General features: G+C 54.0%; 17 non-coding genes across 17 annotated transcripts; all 17 read right to left on the minus strand.

The window, feature by feature from the left end:
- Positions 1–674: 674 nt before the first annotated feature.
- Trnal-cag lies at positions 675–756 on the minus strand. Its single transcript has one exon. It is a non-coding gene; the product is annotated as a tRNA-Leu (tRNA).
- An 80-nt stretch (positions 757–836) lies between these two features.
- Positions 837–918, minus strand: Trnal-aag. The gene has a single exon. It is a non-coding gene; the product is annotated as a tRNA-Leu (tRNA).
- Positions 919–2,001: 1,083 nt separating this feature from the next.
- On the minus strand, positions 2,002–2,083 carry Trnal-cag. The gene has a single exon. It is a non-coding gene; the product is annotated as a tRNA-Leu (tRNA).
- Positions 2,084–2,163: 80 nt separating this feature from the next.
- Trnal-aag lies at positions 2,164–2,245 on the minus strand. Its single transcript has one exon. It is a non-coding gene; the product is annotated as a tRNA-Leu (tRNA).
- A 1,083-nt stretch (positions 2,246–3,328) lies between these two features.
- On the minus strand, positions 3,329–3,410 carry Trnal-cag. The gene has a single exon. It is a non-coding gene; the product is annotated as a tRNA-Leu (tRNA).
- Positions 3,411–3,490: 80 nt separating this feature from the next.
- Trnal-aag lies at positions 3,491–3,572 on the minus strand. Its single transcript has one exon. It is a non-coding gene; the product is annotated as a tRNA-Leu (tRNA).
- A 1,083-nt stretch (positions 3,573–4,655) lies between these two features.
- Positions 4,656–4,737, minus strand: Trnal-cag. Its single transcript has one exon. It is a non-coding gene; the product is annotated as a tRNA-Leu (tRNA).
- An 80-nt stretch (positions 4,738–4,817) lies between these two features.
- Trnal-aag lies at positions 4,818–4,899 on the minus strand. The gene has a single exon. It is a non-coding gene; the product is annotated as a tRNA-Leu (tRNA).
- A 1,083-nt stretch (positions 4,900–5,982) lies between these two features.
- On the minus strand, positions 5,983–6,064 carry Trnal-cag. Its single transcript has one exon. It is a non-coding gene; the product is annotated as a tRNA-Leu (tRNA).
- An 80-nt stretch (positions 6,065–6,144) lies between these two features.
- Trnal-aag lies at positions 6,145–6,226 on the minus strand. The gene has a single exon. It is a non-coding gene; the product is annotated as a tRNA-Leu (tRNA).
- Positions 6,227–7,309: 1,083 nt separating this feature from the next.
- Positions 7,310–7,391, minus strand: Trnal-cag. The gene has a single exon. It is a non-coding gene; the product is annotated as a tRNA-Leu (tRNA).
- An 80-nt stretch (positions 7,392–7,471) lies between these two features.
- Trnal-aag lies at positions 7,472–7,553 on the minus strand. The gene has a single exon. It is a non-coding gene; the product is annotated as a tRNA-Leu (tRNA).
- A 1,083-nt stretch (positions 7,554–8,636) lies between these two features.
- On the minus strand, positions 8,637–8,718 carry Trnal-cag. The gene has a single exon. It is a non-coding gene; the product is annotated as a tRNA-Leu (tRNA).
- Positions 8,719–8,798: 80 nt separating this feature from the next.
- Trnal-aag lies at positions 8,799–8,880 on the minus strand. Its single transcript has one exon. It is a non-coding gene; the product is annotated as a tRNA-Leu (tRNA).
- A 1,083-nt stretch (positions 8,881–9,963) lies between these two features.
- On the minus strand, positions 9,964–10,045 carry Trnal-cag. The gene has a single exon. It is a non-coding gene; the product is annotated as a tRNA-Leu (tRNA).
- An 80-nt stretch (positions 10,046–10,125) lies between these two features.
- On the minus strand, positions 10,126–10,207 carry Trnal-aag. The gene has a single exon. It is a non-coding gene; the product is annotated as a tRNA-Leu (tRNA).
- A 1,083-nt stretch (positions 10,208–11,290) lies between these two features.
- Positions 11,291–11,372, minus strand: Trnal-cag. Its single transcript has one exon. It is a non-coding gene; the product is annotated as a tRNA-Leu (tRNA).
- Between the last annotated feature and the right edge of the window lie 1,848 nt (positions 11,373–13,220).

Consider the following 13,220-nt stretch of genomic DNA (forward strand, 5'->3'; position numbering starts at 1 on the left):
CAGCAAAGCTCGGCCGACTGTGTCTCGCAACAGCTGTGTCAGACGCGGTCTCCATTATATGTATACTGGCAAACGAACGTGCCCTCGCTGATGGACACTGAGCAGAGTGGTTAGCTGCATTCAACCCCCGTGGCAATGTCTTGCAGTCCTCCAAGTCTGTTGGCCGCAGGTATGTGCCCGGATAAGAGGTGGACAGATGTCGCATCTCTCTCGCCGTCACTTGTGGCCGCGAATCATATTTTACGTAGTTTTCTGCAAGCGTCAGCGGAGCGTCAGTCGAGCTAAGTCGGGACAAGTCGCATAAGAGGAGCAATGAAATGTGCATTTCCGGTACCGGGAATCGAACCCAGGCCTCCTGGGCGAGAGCCAGGCATCCCAGCCACTAGACGAGACCGGATAACGACACAAGCACTCCTCCAACAAACACGGCGAGCGTCCACCCGCTACTTGACGACAACTGCAAAAATTAACGCTTCCACTTCGTAGAACGGCATGCTCGGGACGTATCTCGTGGAGACGAACGCCAGCAATCATGAGACCAAACTGCGCCGGTGAATCCTGTTGTTACACCACGCACCACTGTGCTACGACAGTTGAAGAATGCGACGCTCACGCTTTGCTGCGCTTTTTCCTTCGCGGGAAATCAGTGCTCCTGCTTTCGAGACGGAAAACGTTGGCAGCGGTGGGATTCGAACCCACGCCTCCGAAGAGACTGGTGCCTGAAACCAGCGCCTTAGACCGCTCGGCCACGCTACCTACGCGACGCGGCGGTCACAGGAGCTGCGTTCTACCCCACGAGAACACACCGCAATGGCACAAAAACGAGAAGTAAAAATTGGCAGCGGTGGGATTCGAACCCACGCCTCCGAAGAGACTGGTGCCTTAAACCAGCGCCTTAGACCGCTCGGCCACGCTACCCACACCAGTGTTCCTGGCATTTGTAGAATGCAGTGCACGACACAGCTTCCTGATCTGTTGCGACTGGTTGCTCGAACATCGCACCTCAAACGACTGCCCTTTTCGAATAGAGATTAACTACACAGGCAGCTGCCAGCGCCCTGGTGCGGCGGCATCGCGTGTTTATAAGGAATCGGTAGTGCCACCTGCAGCCTGAGGAACATGAGCACAAAATCAGGAGGGCACCGTGATTTCAATCACTGGGTCACTGTCGTCATTGCAGCGACAGCAAGGCAGAACTTTAAAAAGTGCCGTGACACGGATTCGAGCCTGGGTTGTCGCGGCCACAACGCAATGTCCTGACCACTAGACGATCACGGCCACGGAGCCACCGCGGAATTCAACTCTCGCGACTGCAAGTGGCTGTGCACAGCAAAGCTCGGCCGACTGTGTCTCGCAACAGCTGTGTCAGACGCGGTCTCCATTATATGTATACTGGCAAACGAACGTGCCCTCGCTGATGGACACTGAGCAGAGTGGTTAGCTGCATTCAACCCCCGTGGCAATGTCTTGCAGTCCTCCAAGTCTGTTGGCCGCAGGTATGTGCCCGGATAAGAGGTGGACAGATGTCGCATCTCTCTCGCCGTCACTTGTGGCCGCGAATCATATTTTACGTAGTTTTCTGCAAGCGTCAGCGGAGCGTCAGTCGAGCTAAGTCGGGACAAGTCGCATAAGAGGAGCAATGAAATGTGCATTTCCGGTACCGGGAATCGAACCCAGGCCTCCTGGGCGAGAGCCAGGCATCCCAGCCACTAGACGAGACCGGATAACGACACAAGCACTCCTCCAACAAACACGGCGAGCGTCCACCCGCTACTTGACGACAACTGCAAAAATTAACGCTTCCACTTCGTAGAACGGCATGCTCGGGACGTATCTCGTGGAGACGAACGCCAGCAATCATGAGACCAAACTGCGCCGGTGAATCCTGTTGTTACACCACGCACCACTGTGCTACGACAGTTGAAGAATGCGACGCTCACGCTTTGCTGCGCTTTTTCCTTCGCGGGAAATCAGTGCTCCTGCTTTCGAGACGGAAAACGTTGGCAGCGGTGGGATTCGAACCCACGCCTCCGAAGAGACTGGTGCCTGAAACCAGCGCCTTAGACCGCTCGGCCACGCTACCTACGCGACGCGGCGGTCACAGGAGCTGCGTTCTACCCCACGAGAACACACCGCAATGGCACAAAAACGAGAAGTAAAAATTGGCAGCGGTGGGATTCGAACCCACGCCTCCGAAGAGACTGGTGCCTTAAACCAGCGCCTTAGACCGCTCGGCCACGCTACCCACACCAGTGTTCCTGGCATTTGTAGAATGCAGTGCACGACACAGCTTCCTGATCTGTTGCGACTGGTTGCTCGAACATCGCACCTCAAACGACTGCCCTTTTCGAATAGAGATTAACTACACAGGCAGCTGCCAGCGCCCTGGTGCGGCGGCATCGCGTGTTTATAAGGAATCGGTAGTGCCACCTGCAGCCTGAGGAACATGAGCACAAAATCAGGAGGGCACCGTGATTTCAATCACTGGGTCACTGTCGTCATTGCAGCGACAGCAAGGCAGAACTTTAAAAAGTGCCGTGACACGGATTCGAGCCTGGGTTGTCGCGGCCACAACGCAATGTCCTGACCACTAGACGATCACGGCCACGGAGCCACCGCGGAATTCAACTCTCGCGACTGCAAGTGGCTGTGCACAGCAAAGCTCGGCCGACTGTGTCTCGCAACAGCTGTGTCAGACGCGGTCTCCATTATATGTATACTGGCAAACGAACGTGCCCTCGCTGATGGACACTGAGCAGAGTGGTTAGCTGCATTCAACCCCCGTGGCAATGTCTTGCAGTCCTCCAAGTCTGTTGGCCGCAGGTATGTGCCCGGATAAGAGGTGGACAGATGTCGCATCTCTCTCGCCGTCACTTGTGGCCGCGAATCATATTTTACGTAGTTTTCTGCAAGCGTCAGCGGAGCGTCAGTCGAGCTAAGTCGGGACAAGTCGCATAAGAGGAGCAATGAAATGTGCATTTCCGGTACCGGGAATCGAACCCAGGCCTCCTGGGCGAGAGCCAGGCATCCCAGCCACTAGACGAGACCGGATAACGACACAAGCACTCCTCCAACAAACACGGCGAGCGTCCACCCGCTACTTGACGACAACTGCAAAAATTAACGCTTCCACTTCGTAGAACGGCATGCTCGGGACGTATCTCGTGGAGACGAACGCCAGCAATCATGAGACCAAACTGCGCCGGTGAATCCTGTTGTTACACCACGCACCACTGTGCTACGACAGTTGAAGAATGCGACGCTCACGCTTTGCTGCGCTTTTTCCTTCGCGGGAAATCAGTGCTCCTGCTTTCGAGACGGAAAACGTTGGCAGCGGTGGGATTCGAACCCACGCCTCCGAAGAGACTGGTGCCTGAAACCAGCGCCTTAGACCGCTCGGCCACGCTACCTACGCGACGCGGCGGTCACAGGAGCTGCGTTCTACCCCACGAGAACACACCGCAATGGCACAAAAACGAGAAGTAAAAATTGGCAGCGGTGGGATTCGAACCCACGCCTCCGAAGAGACTGGTGCCTTAAACCAGCGCCTTAGACCGCTCGGCCACGCTACCCACACCAGTGTTCCTGGCATTTGTAGAATGCAGTGCACGACACAGCTTCCTGATCTGTTGCGACTGGTTGCTCGAACATCGCACCTCAAACGACTGCCCTTTTCGAATAGAGATTAACTACACAGGCAGCTGCCAGCGCCCTGGTGCGGCGGCATCGCGTGTTTATAAGGAATCGGTAGTGCCACCTGCAGCCTGAGGAACATGAGCACAAAATCAGGAGGGCACCGTGATTTCAATCACTGGGTCACTGTCGTCATTGCAGCGACAGCAAGGCAGAACTTTAAAAAGTGCCGTGACACGGATTCGAGCCTGGGTTGTCGCGGCCACAACGCAATGTCCTGACCACTAGACGATCACGGCCACGGAGCCACCGCGGAATTCAACTCTCGCGACTGCAAGTGGCTGTGCACAGCAAAGCTCGGCCGACTGTGTCTCGCAACAGCTGTGTCAGACGCGGTCTCCATTATATGTATACTGGCAAACGAACGTGCCCTCGCTGATGGACACTGAGCAGAGTGGTTAGCTGCATTCAACCCCCGTGGCAATGTCTTGCAGTCCTCCAAGTCTGTTGGCCGCAGGTATGTGCCCGGATAAGAGGTGGACAGATGTCGCATCTCTCTCGCCGTCACTTGTGGCCGCGAATCATATTTTACGTAGTTTTCTGCAAGCGTCAGCGGAGCGTCAGTCGAGCTAAGTCGGGACAAGTCGCATAAGAGGAGCAATGAAATGTGCATTTCCGGTACCGGGAATCGAACCCAGGCCTCCTGGGCGAGAGCCAGGCATCCCAGCCACTAGACGAGACCGGATAACGACACAAGCACTCCTCCAACAAACACGGCGAGCGTCCACCCGCTACTTGACGACAACTGCAAAAATTAACGCTTCCACTTCGTAGAACGGCATGCTCGGGACGTATCTCGTGGAGACGAACGCCAGCAATCATGAGACCAAACTGCGCCGGTGAATCCTGTTGTTACACCACGCACCACTGTGCTACGACAGTTGAAGAATGCGACGCTCACGCTTTGCTGCGCTTTTTCCTTCGCGGGAAATCAGTGCTCCTGCTTTCGAGACGGAAAACGTTGGCAGCGGTGGGATTCGAACCCACGCCTCCGAAGAGACTGGTGCCTGAAACCAGCGCCTTAGACCGCTCGGCCACGCTACCTACGCGACGCGGCGGTCACAGGAGCTGCGTTCTACCCCACGAGAACACACCGCAATGGCACAAAAACGAGAAGTAAAAATTGGCAGCGGTGGGATTCGAACCCACGCCTCCGAAGAGACTGGTGCCTTAAACCAGCGCCTTAGACCGCTCGGCCACGCTACCCACACCAGTGTTCCTGGCATTTGTAGAATGCAGTGCACGACACAGCTTCCTGATCTGTTGCGACTGGTTGCTCGAACATCGCACCTCAAACGACTGCCCTTTTCGAATAGAGATTAACTACACAGGCAGCTGCCAGCGCCCTGGTGCGGCGGCATCGCGTGTTTATAAGGAATCGGTAGTGCCACCTGCAGCCTGAGGAACATGAGCACAAAATCAGGAGGGCACCGTGATTTCAATCACTGGGTCACTGTCGTCATTGCAGCGACAGCAAGGCAGAACTTTAAAAAGTGCCGTGACACGGATTCGAGCCTGGGTTGTCGCGGCCACAACGCAATGTCCTGACCACTAGACGATCACGGCCACGGAGCCACCGCGGAATTCAACTCTCGCGACTGCAAGTGGCTGTGCACAGCAAAGCTCGGCCGACTGTGTCTCGCAACAGCTGTGTCAGACGCGGTCTCCATTATATGTATACTGGCAAACGAACGTGCCCTCGCTGATGGACACTGAGCAGAGTGGTTAGCTGCATTCAACCCCCGTGGCAATGTCTTGCAGTCCTCCAAGTCTGTTGGCCGCAGGTATGTGCCCGGATAAGAGGTGGACAGATGTCGCATCTCTCTCGCCGTCACTTGTGGCCGCGAATCATATTTTACGTAGTTTTCTGCAAGCGTCAGCGGAGCGTCAGTCGAGCTAAGTCGGGACAAGTCGCATAAGAGGAGCAATGAAATGTGCATTTCCGGTACCGGGAATCGAACCCAGGCCTCCTGGGCGAGAGCCAGGCATCCCAGCCACTAGACGAGACCGGATAACGACACAAGCACTCCTCCAACAAACACGGCGAGCGTCCACCCGCTACTTGACGACAACTGCAAAAATTAACGCTTCCACTTCGTAGAACGGCATGCTCGGGACGTATCTCGTGGAGACGAACGCCAGCAATCATGAGACCAAACTGCGCCGGTGAATCCTGTTGTTACACCACGCACCACTGTGCTACGACAGTTGAAGAATGCGACGCTCACGCTTTGCTGCGCTTTTTCCTTCGCGGGAAATCAGTGCTCCTGCTTTCGAGACGGAAAACGTTGGCAGCGGTGGGATTCGAACCCACGCCTCCGAAGAGACTGGTGCCTGAAACCAGCGCCTTAGACCGCTCGGCCACGCTACCTACGCGACGCGGCGGTCACAGGAGCTGCGTTCTACCCCACGAGAACACACCGCAATGGCACAAAAACGAGAAGTAAAAATTGGCAGCGGTGGGATTCGAACCCACGCCTCCGAAGAGACTGGTGCCTTAAACCAGCGCCTTAGACCGCTCGGCCACGCTACCCACACCAGTGTTCCTGGCATTTGTAGAATGCAGTGCACGACACAGCTTCCTGATCTGTTGCGACTGGTTGCTCGAACATCGCACCTCAAACGACTGCCCTTTTCGAATAGAGATTAACTACACAGGCAGCTGCCAGCGCCCTGGTGCGGCGGCATCGCGTGTTTATAAGGAATCGGTAGTGCCACCTGCAGCCTGAGGAACATGAGCACAAAATCAGGAGGGCACCGTGATTTCAATCACTGGGTCACTGTCGTCATTGCAGCGACAGCAAGGCAGAACTTTAAAAAGTGCCGTGACACGGATTCGAGCCTGGGTTGTCGCGGCCACAACGCAATGTCCTGACCACTAGACGATCACGGCCACGGAGCCACCGCGGAATTCAACTCTCGCGACTGCAAGTGGCTGTGCACAGCAAAGCTCGGCCGACTGTGTCTCGCAACAGCTGTGTCAGACGCGGTCTCCATTATATGTATACTGGCAAACGAACGTGCCCTCGCTGATGGACACTGAGCAGAGTGGTTAGCTGCATTCAACCCCCGTGGCAATGTCTTGCAGTCCTCCAAGTCTGTTGGCCGCAGGTATGTGCCCGGATAAGAGGTGGACAGATGTCGCATCTCTCTCGCCGTCACTTGTGGCCGCGAATCATATTTTACGTAGTTTTCTGCAAGCGTCAGCGGAGCGTCAGTCGAGCTAAGTCGGGACAAGTCGCATAAGAGGAGCAATGAAATGTGCATTTCCGGTACCGGGAATCGAACCCAGGCCTCCTGGGCGAGAGCCAGGCATCCCAGCCACTAGACGAGACCGGATAACGACACAAGCACTCCTCCAACAAACACGGCGAGCGTCCACCCGCTACTTGACGACAACTGCAAAAATTAACGCTTCCACTTCGTAGAACGGCATGCTCGGGACGTATCTCGTGGAGACGAACGCCAGCAATCATGAGACCAAACTGCGCCGGTGAATCCTGTTGTTACACCACGCACCACTGTGCTACGACAGTTGAAGAATGCGACGCTCACGCTTTGCTGCGCTTTTTCCTTCGCGGGAAATCAGTGCTCCTGCTTTCGAGACGGAAAACGTTGGCAGCGGTGGGATTCGAACCCACGCCTCCGAAGAGACTGGTGCCTGAAACCAGCGCCTTAGACCGCTCGGCCACGCTACCTACGCGACGCGGCGGTCACAGGAGCTGCGTTCTACCCCACGAGAACACACCGCAATGGCACAAAAACGAGAAGTAAAAATTGGCAGCGGTGGGATTCGAACCCACGCCTCCGAAGAGACTGGTGCCTTAAACCAGCGCCTTAGACCGCTCGGCCACGCTACCCACACCAGTGTTCCTGGCATTTGTAGAATGCAGTGCACGACACAGCTTCCTGATCTGTTGCGACTGGTTGCTCGAACATCGCACCTCAAACGACTGCCCTTTTCGAATAGAGATTAACTACACAGGCAGCTGCCAGCGCCCTGGTGCGGCGGCATCGCGTGTTTATAAGGAATCGGTAGTGCCACCTGCAGCCTGAGGAACATGAGCACAAAATCAGGAGGGCACCGTGATTTCAATCACTGGGTCACTGTCGTCATTGCAGCGACAGCAAGGCAGAACTTTAAAAAGTGCCGTGACACGGATTCGAGCCTGGGTTGTCGCGGCCACAACGCAATGTCCTGACCACTAGACGATCACGGCCACGGAGCCACCGCGGAATTCAACTCTCGCGACTGCAAGTGGCTGTGCACAGCAAAGCTCGGCCGACTGTGTCTCGCAACAGCTGTGTCAGACGCGGTCTCCATTATATGTATACTGGCAAACGAACGTGCCCTCGCTGATGGACACTGAGCAGAGTGGTTAGCTGCATTCAACCCCCGTGGCAATGTCTTGCAGTCCTCCAAGTCTGTTGGCCGCAGGTATGTGCCCGGATAAGAGGTGGACAGATGTCGCATCTCTCTCGCCGTCACTTGTGGCCGCGAATCATATTTTACGTAGTTTTCTGCAAGCGTCAGCGGAGCGTCAGTCGAGCTAAGTCGGGACAAGTCGCATAAGAGGAGCAATGAAATGTGCATTTCCGGTACCGGGAATCGAACCCAGGCCTCCTGGGCGAGAGCCAGGCATCCCAGCCACTAGACGAGACCGGATAACGACACAAGCACTCCTCCAACAAACACGGCGAGCGTCCACCCGCTACTTGACGACAACTGCAAAAATTAACGCTTCCACTTCGTAGAACGGCATGCTCGGGACGTATCTCGTGGAGACGAACGCCAGCAATCATGAGACCAAACTGCGCCGGTGAATCCTGTTGTTACACCACGCACCACTGTGCTACGACAGTTGAAGAATGCGACGCTCACGCTTTGCTGCGCTTTTTCCTTCGCGGGAAATCAGTGCTCCTGCTTTCGAGACGGAAAACGTTGGCAGCGGTGGGATTCGAACCCACGCCTCCGAAGAGACTGGTGCCTGAAACCAGCGCCTTAGACCGCTCGGCCACGCTACCTACGCGACGCGGCGGTCACAGGAGCTGCGTTCTACCCCACGAGAACACACCGCAATGGCACAAAAACGAGAAGTAAAAATTGGCAGCGGTGGGATTCGAACCCACGCCTCCGAAGAGACTGGTGCCTTAAACCAGCGCCTTAGACCGCTCGGCCACGCTACCCACACCAGTGTTCCTGGCATTTGTAGAATGCAGTGCACGACACAGCTTCCTGATCTGTTGCGACTGGTTGCTCGAACATCGCACCTCAAACGACTGCCCTTTTCGAATAGAGATTAACTACACAGGCAGCTGCCAGCGCCCTGGTGCGGCGGCATCGCGTGTTTATAAGGAATCGGTAGTGCCACCTGCAGCCTGAGGAACATGAGCACAAAATCAGGAGGGCACCGTGATTTCAATCACTGGGTCACTGTCGTCATTGCAGCGACAGCAAGGCAGAACTTTAAAAAGTGCCGTGACCCGGATTCGAGCCTGGGTTGTCGCGGCCACAACGCAATGTCCTGACCACTAGACGATCACGGCCACGGAGCCACCGCGGAATTCAACTCTCGCGACTGCAAGTGGCTGTGCACAGCAAAGCTCGGCCGACTGTGTCTCGCAACAGCTGTGTCAGACGCGGTCTCCATTATATGTATACTGGCAAACGAACGTGCCCGCGCTGATGGACACTGAGCAGAGTGGTTAGCTGCATTCAACCCCCGTGGCAATGTCTTGCAGTCCTCCAAGTCTGTTGGCCGCAGGTATGTGCCCGGATAAGAGGTGGACAGATGTCGCATCTCTCTCGCCGTCACTTGTGGCCGCGAATCATATTTTACGTAGTTTTCTGCAAGCGTCAGCGGAGCGTCAGTCGAGCTAAGTCGGGACAAGTCGCGTAAGAGGAGCAATGAAATGTGCATTTCCGGTACCGGGAATCGAACCCAGGCCTCCTGGGCGAGAGCCAGGCATCCCAGCCACTAGACGAGACCGGATAACGACACAAGCACTCCTCCAACAAACACGGCGAGCGTCCACCCGCTACTTGACGACAACTGCAAAAATTAACGCTTCCACTTCGTAGAACGGCATGCTCGGGACGTATCTCGTGGAGACGAACGCCAGCAATCATGAGACCAAACTGCGCCGGTGAATCCTGTTGTTACACCACGCACCACTGTGCTACGACAGTTGAAGAATGCGACGCTCACGCTTTGCTGCGCTTTTTCCTTCGCGGGAAATCAGTGCTCCTGCTTTCGAGACGGAAAACGTTGGCAGCGGTGGGATTCGAACCCACGCCTCCGAAGAGACTGGTACCTGAAACCAGCGCCTTAGACCGCTCGGCCACGCTACCTACGCGACGCGGCGGTCACAGGAGCTGCGTTCTACCCCACGAGAACACACCGCAATGGCACAAAAACGAGAAGTAAAAATTGGCAGCGGTGGGATTCGAACCCACGCCTCCGAAGAGACTGGTGCCTTAAACCAGCGCCTTAGACCGCTCGGCCACGCTACCCACACCAGTGTTCCTGGCATTTGTAGAATGCAGTGCACGACACAGCTTCCTGATCTGTTGCGACTGGTTGCTCGAACATCGCACCTCAAACGACTGCCCTTTTCGAATAGAGATTAACTACACAGGCAGCTGCCAGCGCCCTGGTGCGGCGGCATCGCGTGTTTATAAGGAATCGGTAGTGCCACCTGCAGCCTGAGGAACATGAGCACAAAATCAGGAGGGCACCGTGATTTCAATCACTGGGTCACTGTCGTCATTGCAGCGACAGCAAGGCAGAACTTTAAAAAGTGCCGTGACACGGATTCGAGCCTGGGTTGTCGCGGCCACAACGCAATGTCCTGACCACTAGACGATCACGGCCACGGAGCCACCGCGGAATTCAACTCTCGCGACTGCAAGTGGCTGTGCACAGCAAAGCTCGGCCGACTGTGTCTCGCAACAGCTGTGTCAGACGCGGTCTCCATTATATGTATACTGGCAAACGAACGTGCCCTCGCTGATGGACACTGAGCAGAGTGGTTAGCTGCATTCAACCCCCGTGGCAATGTCTTGCAGTCCTCCAAGTCTGTTGGCCGCAGGTATGTGCCCGGATAAGAGGTGGACAGATGTCGCATCTCTCTCGCCGTCACTTGTGGCCGCGAATCATATTTTACGTAGTTTTCTGCAAGCGTCAGCGGAGCGTCAGTCGAGCTAAGTCGGGACAAGTCGCATAAGAGGAGCAATGAAATGTGCATTTCCGGTACCGGGAATCGAACCCAGGCCTCCTGGGCGAGAGCCAGGCATCCCAGCCACTAGACGAGACCGGATAACGACACAAGCACTCCTCCAACAAACACGGCGAGCGTCCACCCGCTACTTGACGACAACTGCAAAAATTAACGCTTCCACTTCGTAGAACGGCATGCTCGGGACGTATCTCGTGGAGACGAACGCCAGCAATCATGAGACCAAACTGCGCCGGTGAATCCTGTTGTTACACCACGCACCACTGTGCTACGACAGTTGAAGAATGCGACGCTCACGCTTTGCTGCGCTTTTTCCTTCGCGGGAAATCAGTGCTCCTGCTTTCGAGACGGAAAACGTTGGCAGCGGTGGGATTCGAACCCACGCCTCCGAAGAGACTGGTGCCTGAAACCAGCGCCTTAGACCGCTCGGCCACGCTACCTACGCGACGCGGCGGTCACAGGAGCTGCGTTCTACCCCACGAGAACACACCGCAATGGCACAAAAACGAGAAGTAAAAATTGGCAGCGGTGGGATTCGAACCCACGCCTCCGAAGAGACTGGTGCCTTAAACCAGCGCCTTAGACCTTTTTTTTTTTTTTTTTTTTTTTTTTTTTTTTTTTTTTTTTTTTTTTTTTTTTTTTTTTTTTTCGCTCTCCATAAGTGCCGTCATTGGCGAGCTTCTGTGGCTGTACAATTAGTTGATGTAGCTCCCCCGATGACAATGAACGTGAGTGTTCCCCCGTTGATCCAGATATTCCCGCGTAAGAGCAAAGAGTTCCTCCGGATGGTCCAATACGTGGAAACATACATGCGAAATGAAAAATGAATAAATCCCTCCAAGATAATGCAACAGAATGTATTGGTATGCAGCGAACAGCACACATACGGGGGTAAAAAAAAAAAAAAAAAGGGAAAAGAGAAAAAAGAAGAAACTTCCCTAGAAAAACTAGTAAAAACAAGAACCTTAACCTCAAATTTAAAGGAATTCGACCCGTGCGTCATATAAAGCCGTACCTGGAAAGCACCACATCAACCAACTTGAAACTGAAAACGCCGATTGACCACCTCGGTCATTGCCACACAGCAGTAAAAATAAAAGCGGATGTAAAGACACAACATGAGCACAAAAAAAAAGGAACAATTGGTTAGGCAAGGCACAGACCGACAGGAAACTGCAGAAGAGGACACAAAGGACAATGCTGCAAGAGAGGTCCGTGCCACTAAAGACAATAATGGAAAGCAAAAAGCGTTCACCGCTGTAAGAAAAAAATAAAGAAGCAACAGAACATCGGCCACTCGATGAGTAATCAAAAAGGAAAGGAAGACGGAGAACGACGAAAGCATCAAGGTGCGCACGACAGTAAATTTCGTCGAGCAACATATACAGAACATGACAGAGACATACAATTTAATATTTTCGTTACGTTACGTTCCTGTCTAGATCTGTTCACGTCATGGACGGGACAGGGAAACTATATATAAGGAATTAATCAGAATCAAGAATAATTCAAACTCGTGTTGAATACATGAGACAGAGCAGCATTCAAAAAATTGGAAAAAGTCTCGTGATAAGTTGCACGAACGCGTTCGGTATTATGTTCAGTCCAAAGGTAAGTAAGGAAGTCCAGTTTATCAGTCAATCCGAGAGAAAACATAGAATGAATGGTGTGTCCAATAATCCAAATCGTGGCATTACGTTTGGCTACAGGGTAAGCCTTACACTGCGGCACTATGGCGTCCATCGCGGTCACATTATGCGTAGCCACTCTGTTAATCAAGCGTATCATATCACGTGCAGTGTCCCAAACAACTCTGAATTTGCGACACACAAAGCGATGTTCAAGAGTGTCCTCTTCAGCGCACATTTCACAAGCACTAGACTGGATAAGATGGATGGACTGTAATTTTGAGTTCGTCGAAATTGTACGGTTCACTAATTTGTACCACGTCGCACGTACTTCCGCCGGGACGACCTTAGATGCAATGTTTTTCCACACGGTATTCCAGTCGTACTGCGGCAGCCGTCGTTCCCATTTATTCTTCGATGGATTCCCGCGAAGTGCTCGTATGATATCACTGACCGTGCGTCCACGGACATCGCTGCTAACAACGTAACTACCATAAAGGTAGAAGTGGCGCACATAATTTACCGTATAAGGAACATGAGAAACAAAAACTGGAGCAGCCACCGAATGTGGTCGATATTTGGCAAACAGAACCGCCGTCACACTACGAGGCCCTTTTTCAACCACCGCAGTAGTCCTTCGAAAGAACAACGCCGCACATT

This window comes from Schistocerca americana, unplaced genomic scaffold, assembly GCF_021461395.2.
Source record: "Schistocerca americana isolate TAMUIC-IGC-003095 unplaced genomic scaffold, iqSchAmer2.1 HiC_scaffold_361, whole genome shotgun sequence".
NCBI lineage: Eukaryota > Metazoa > Arthropoda > Insecta > Orthoptera > Acrididae > Schistocerca > Schistocerca americana.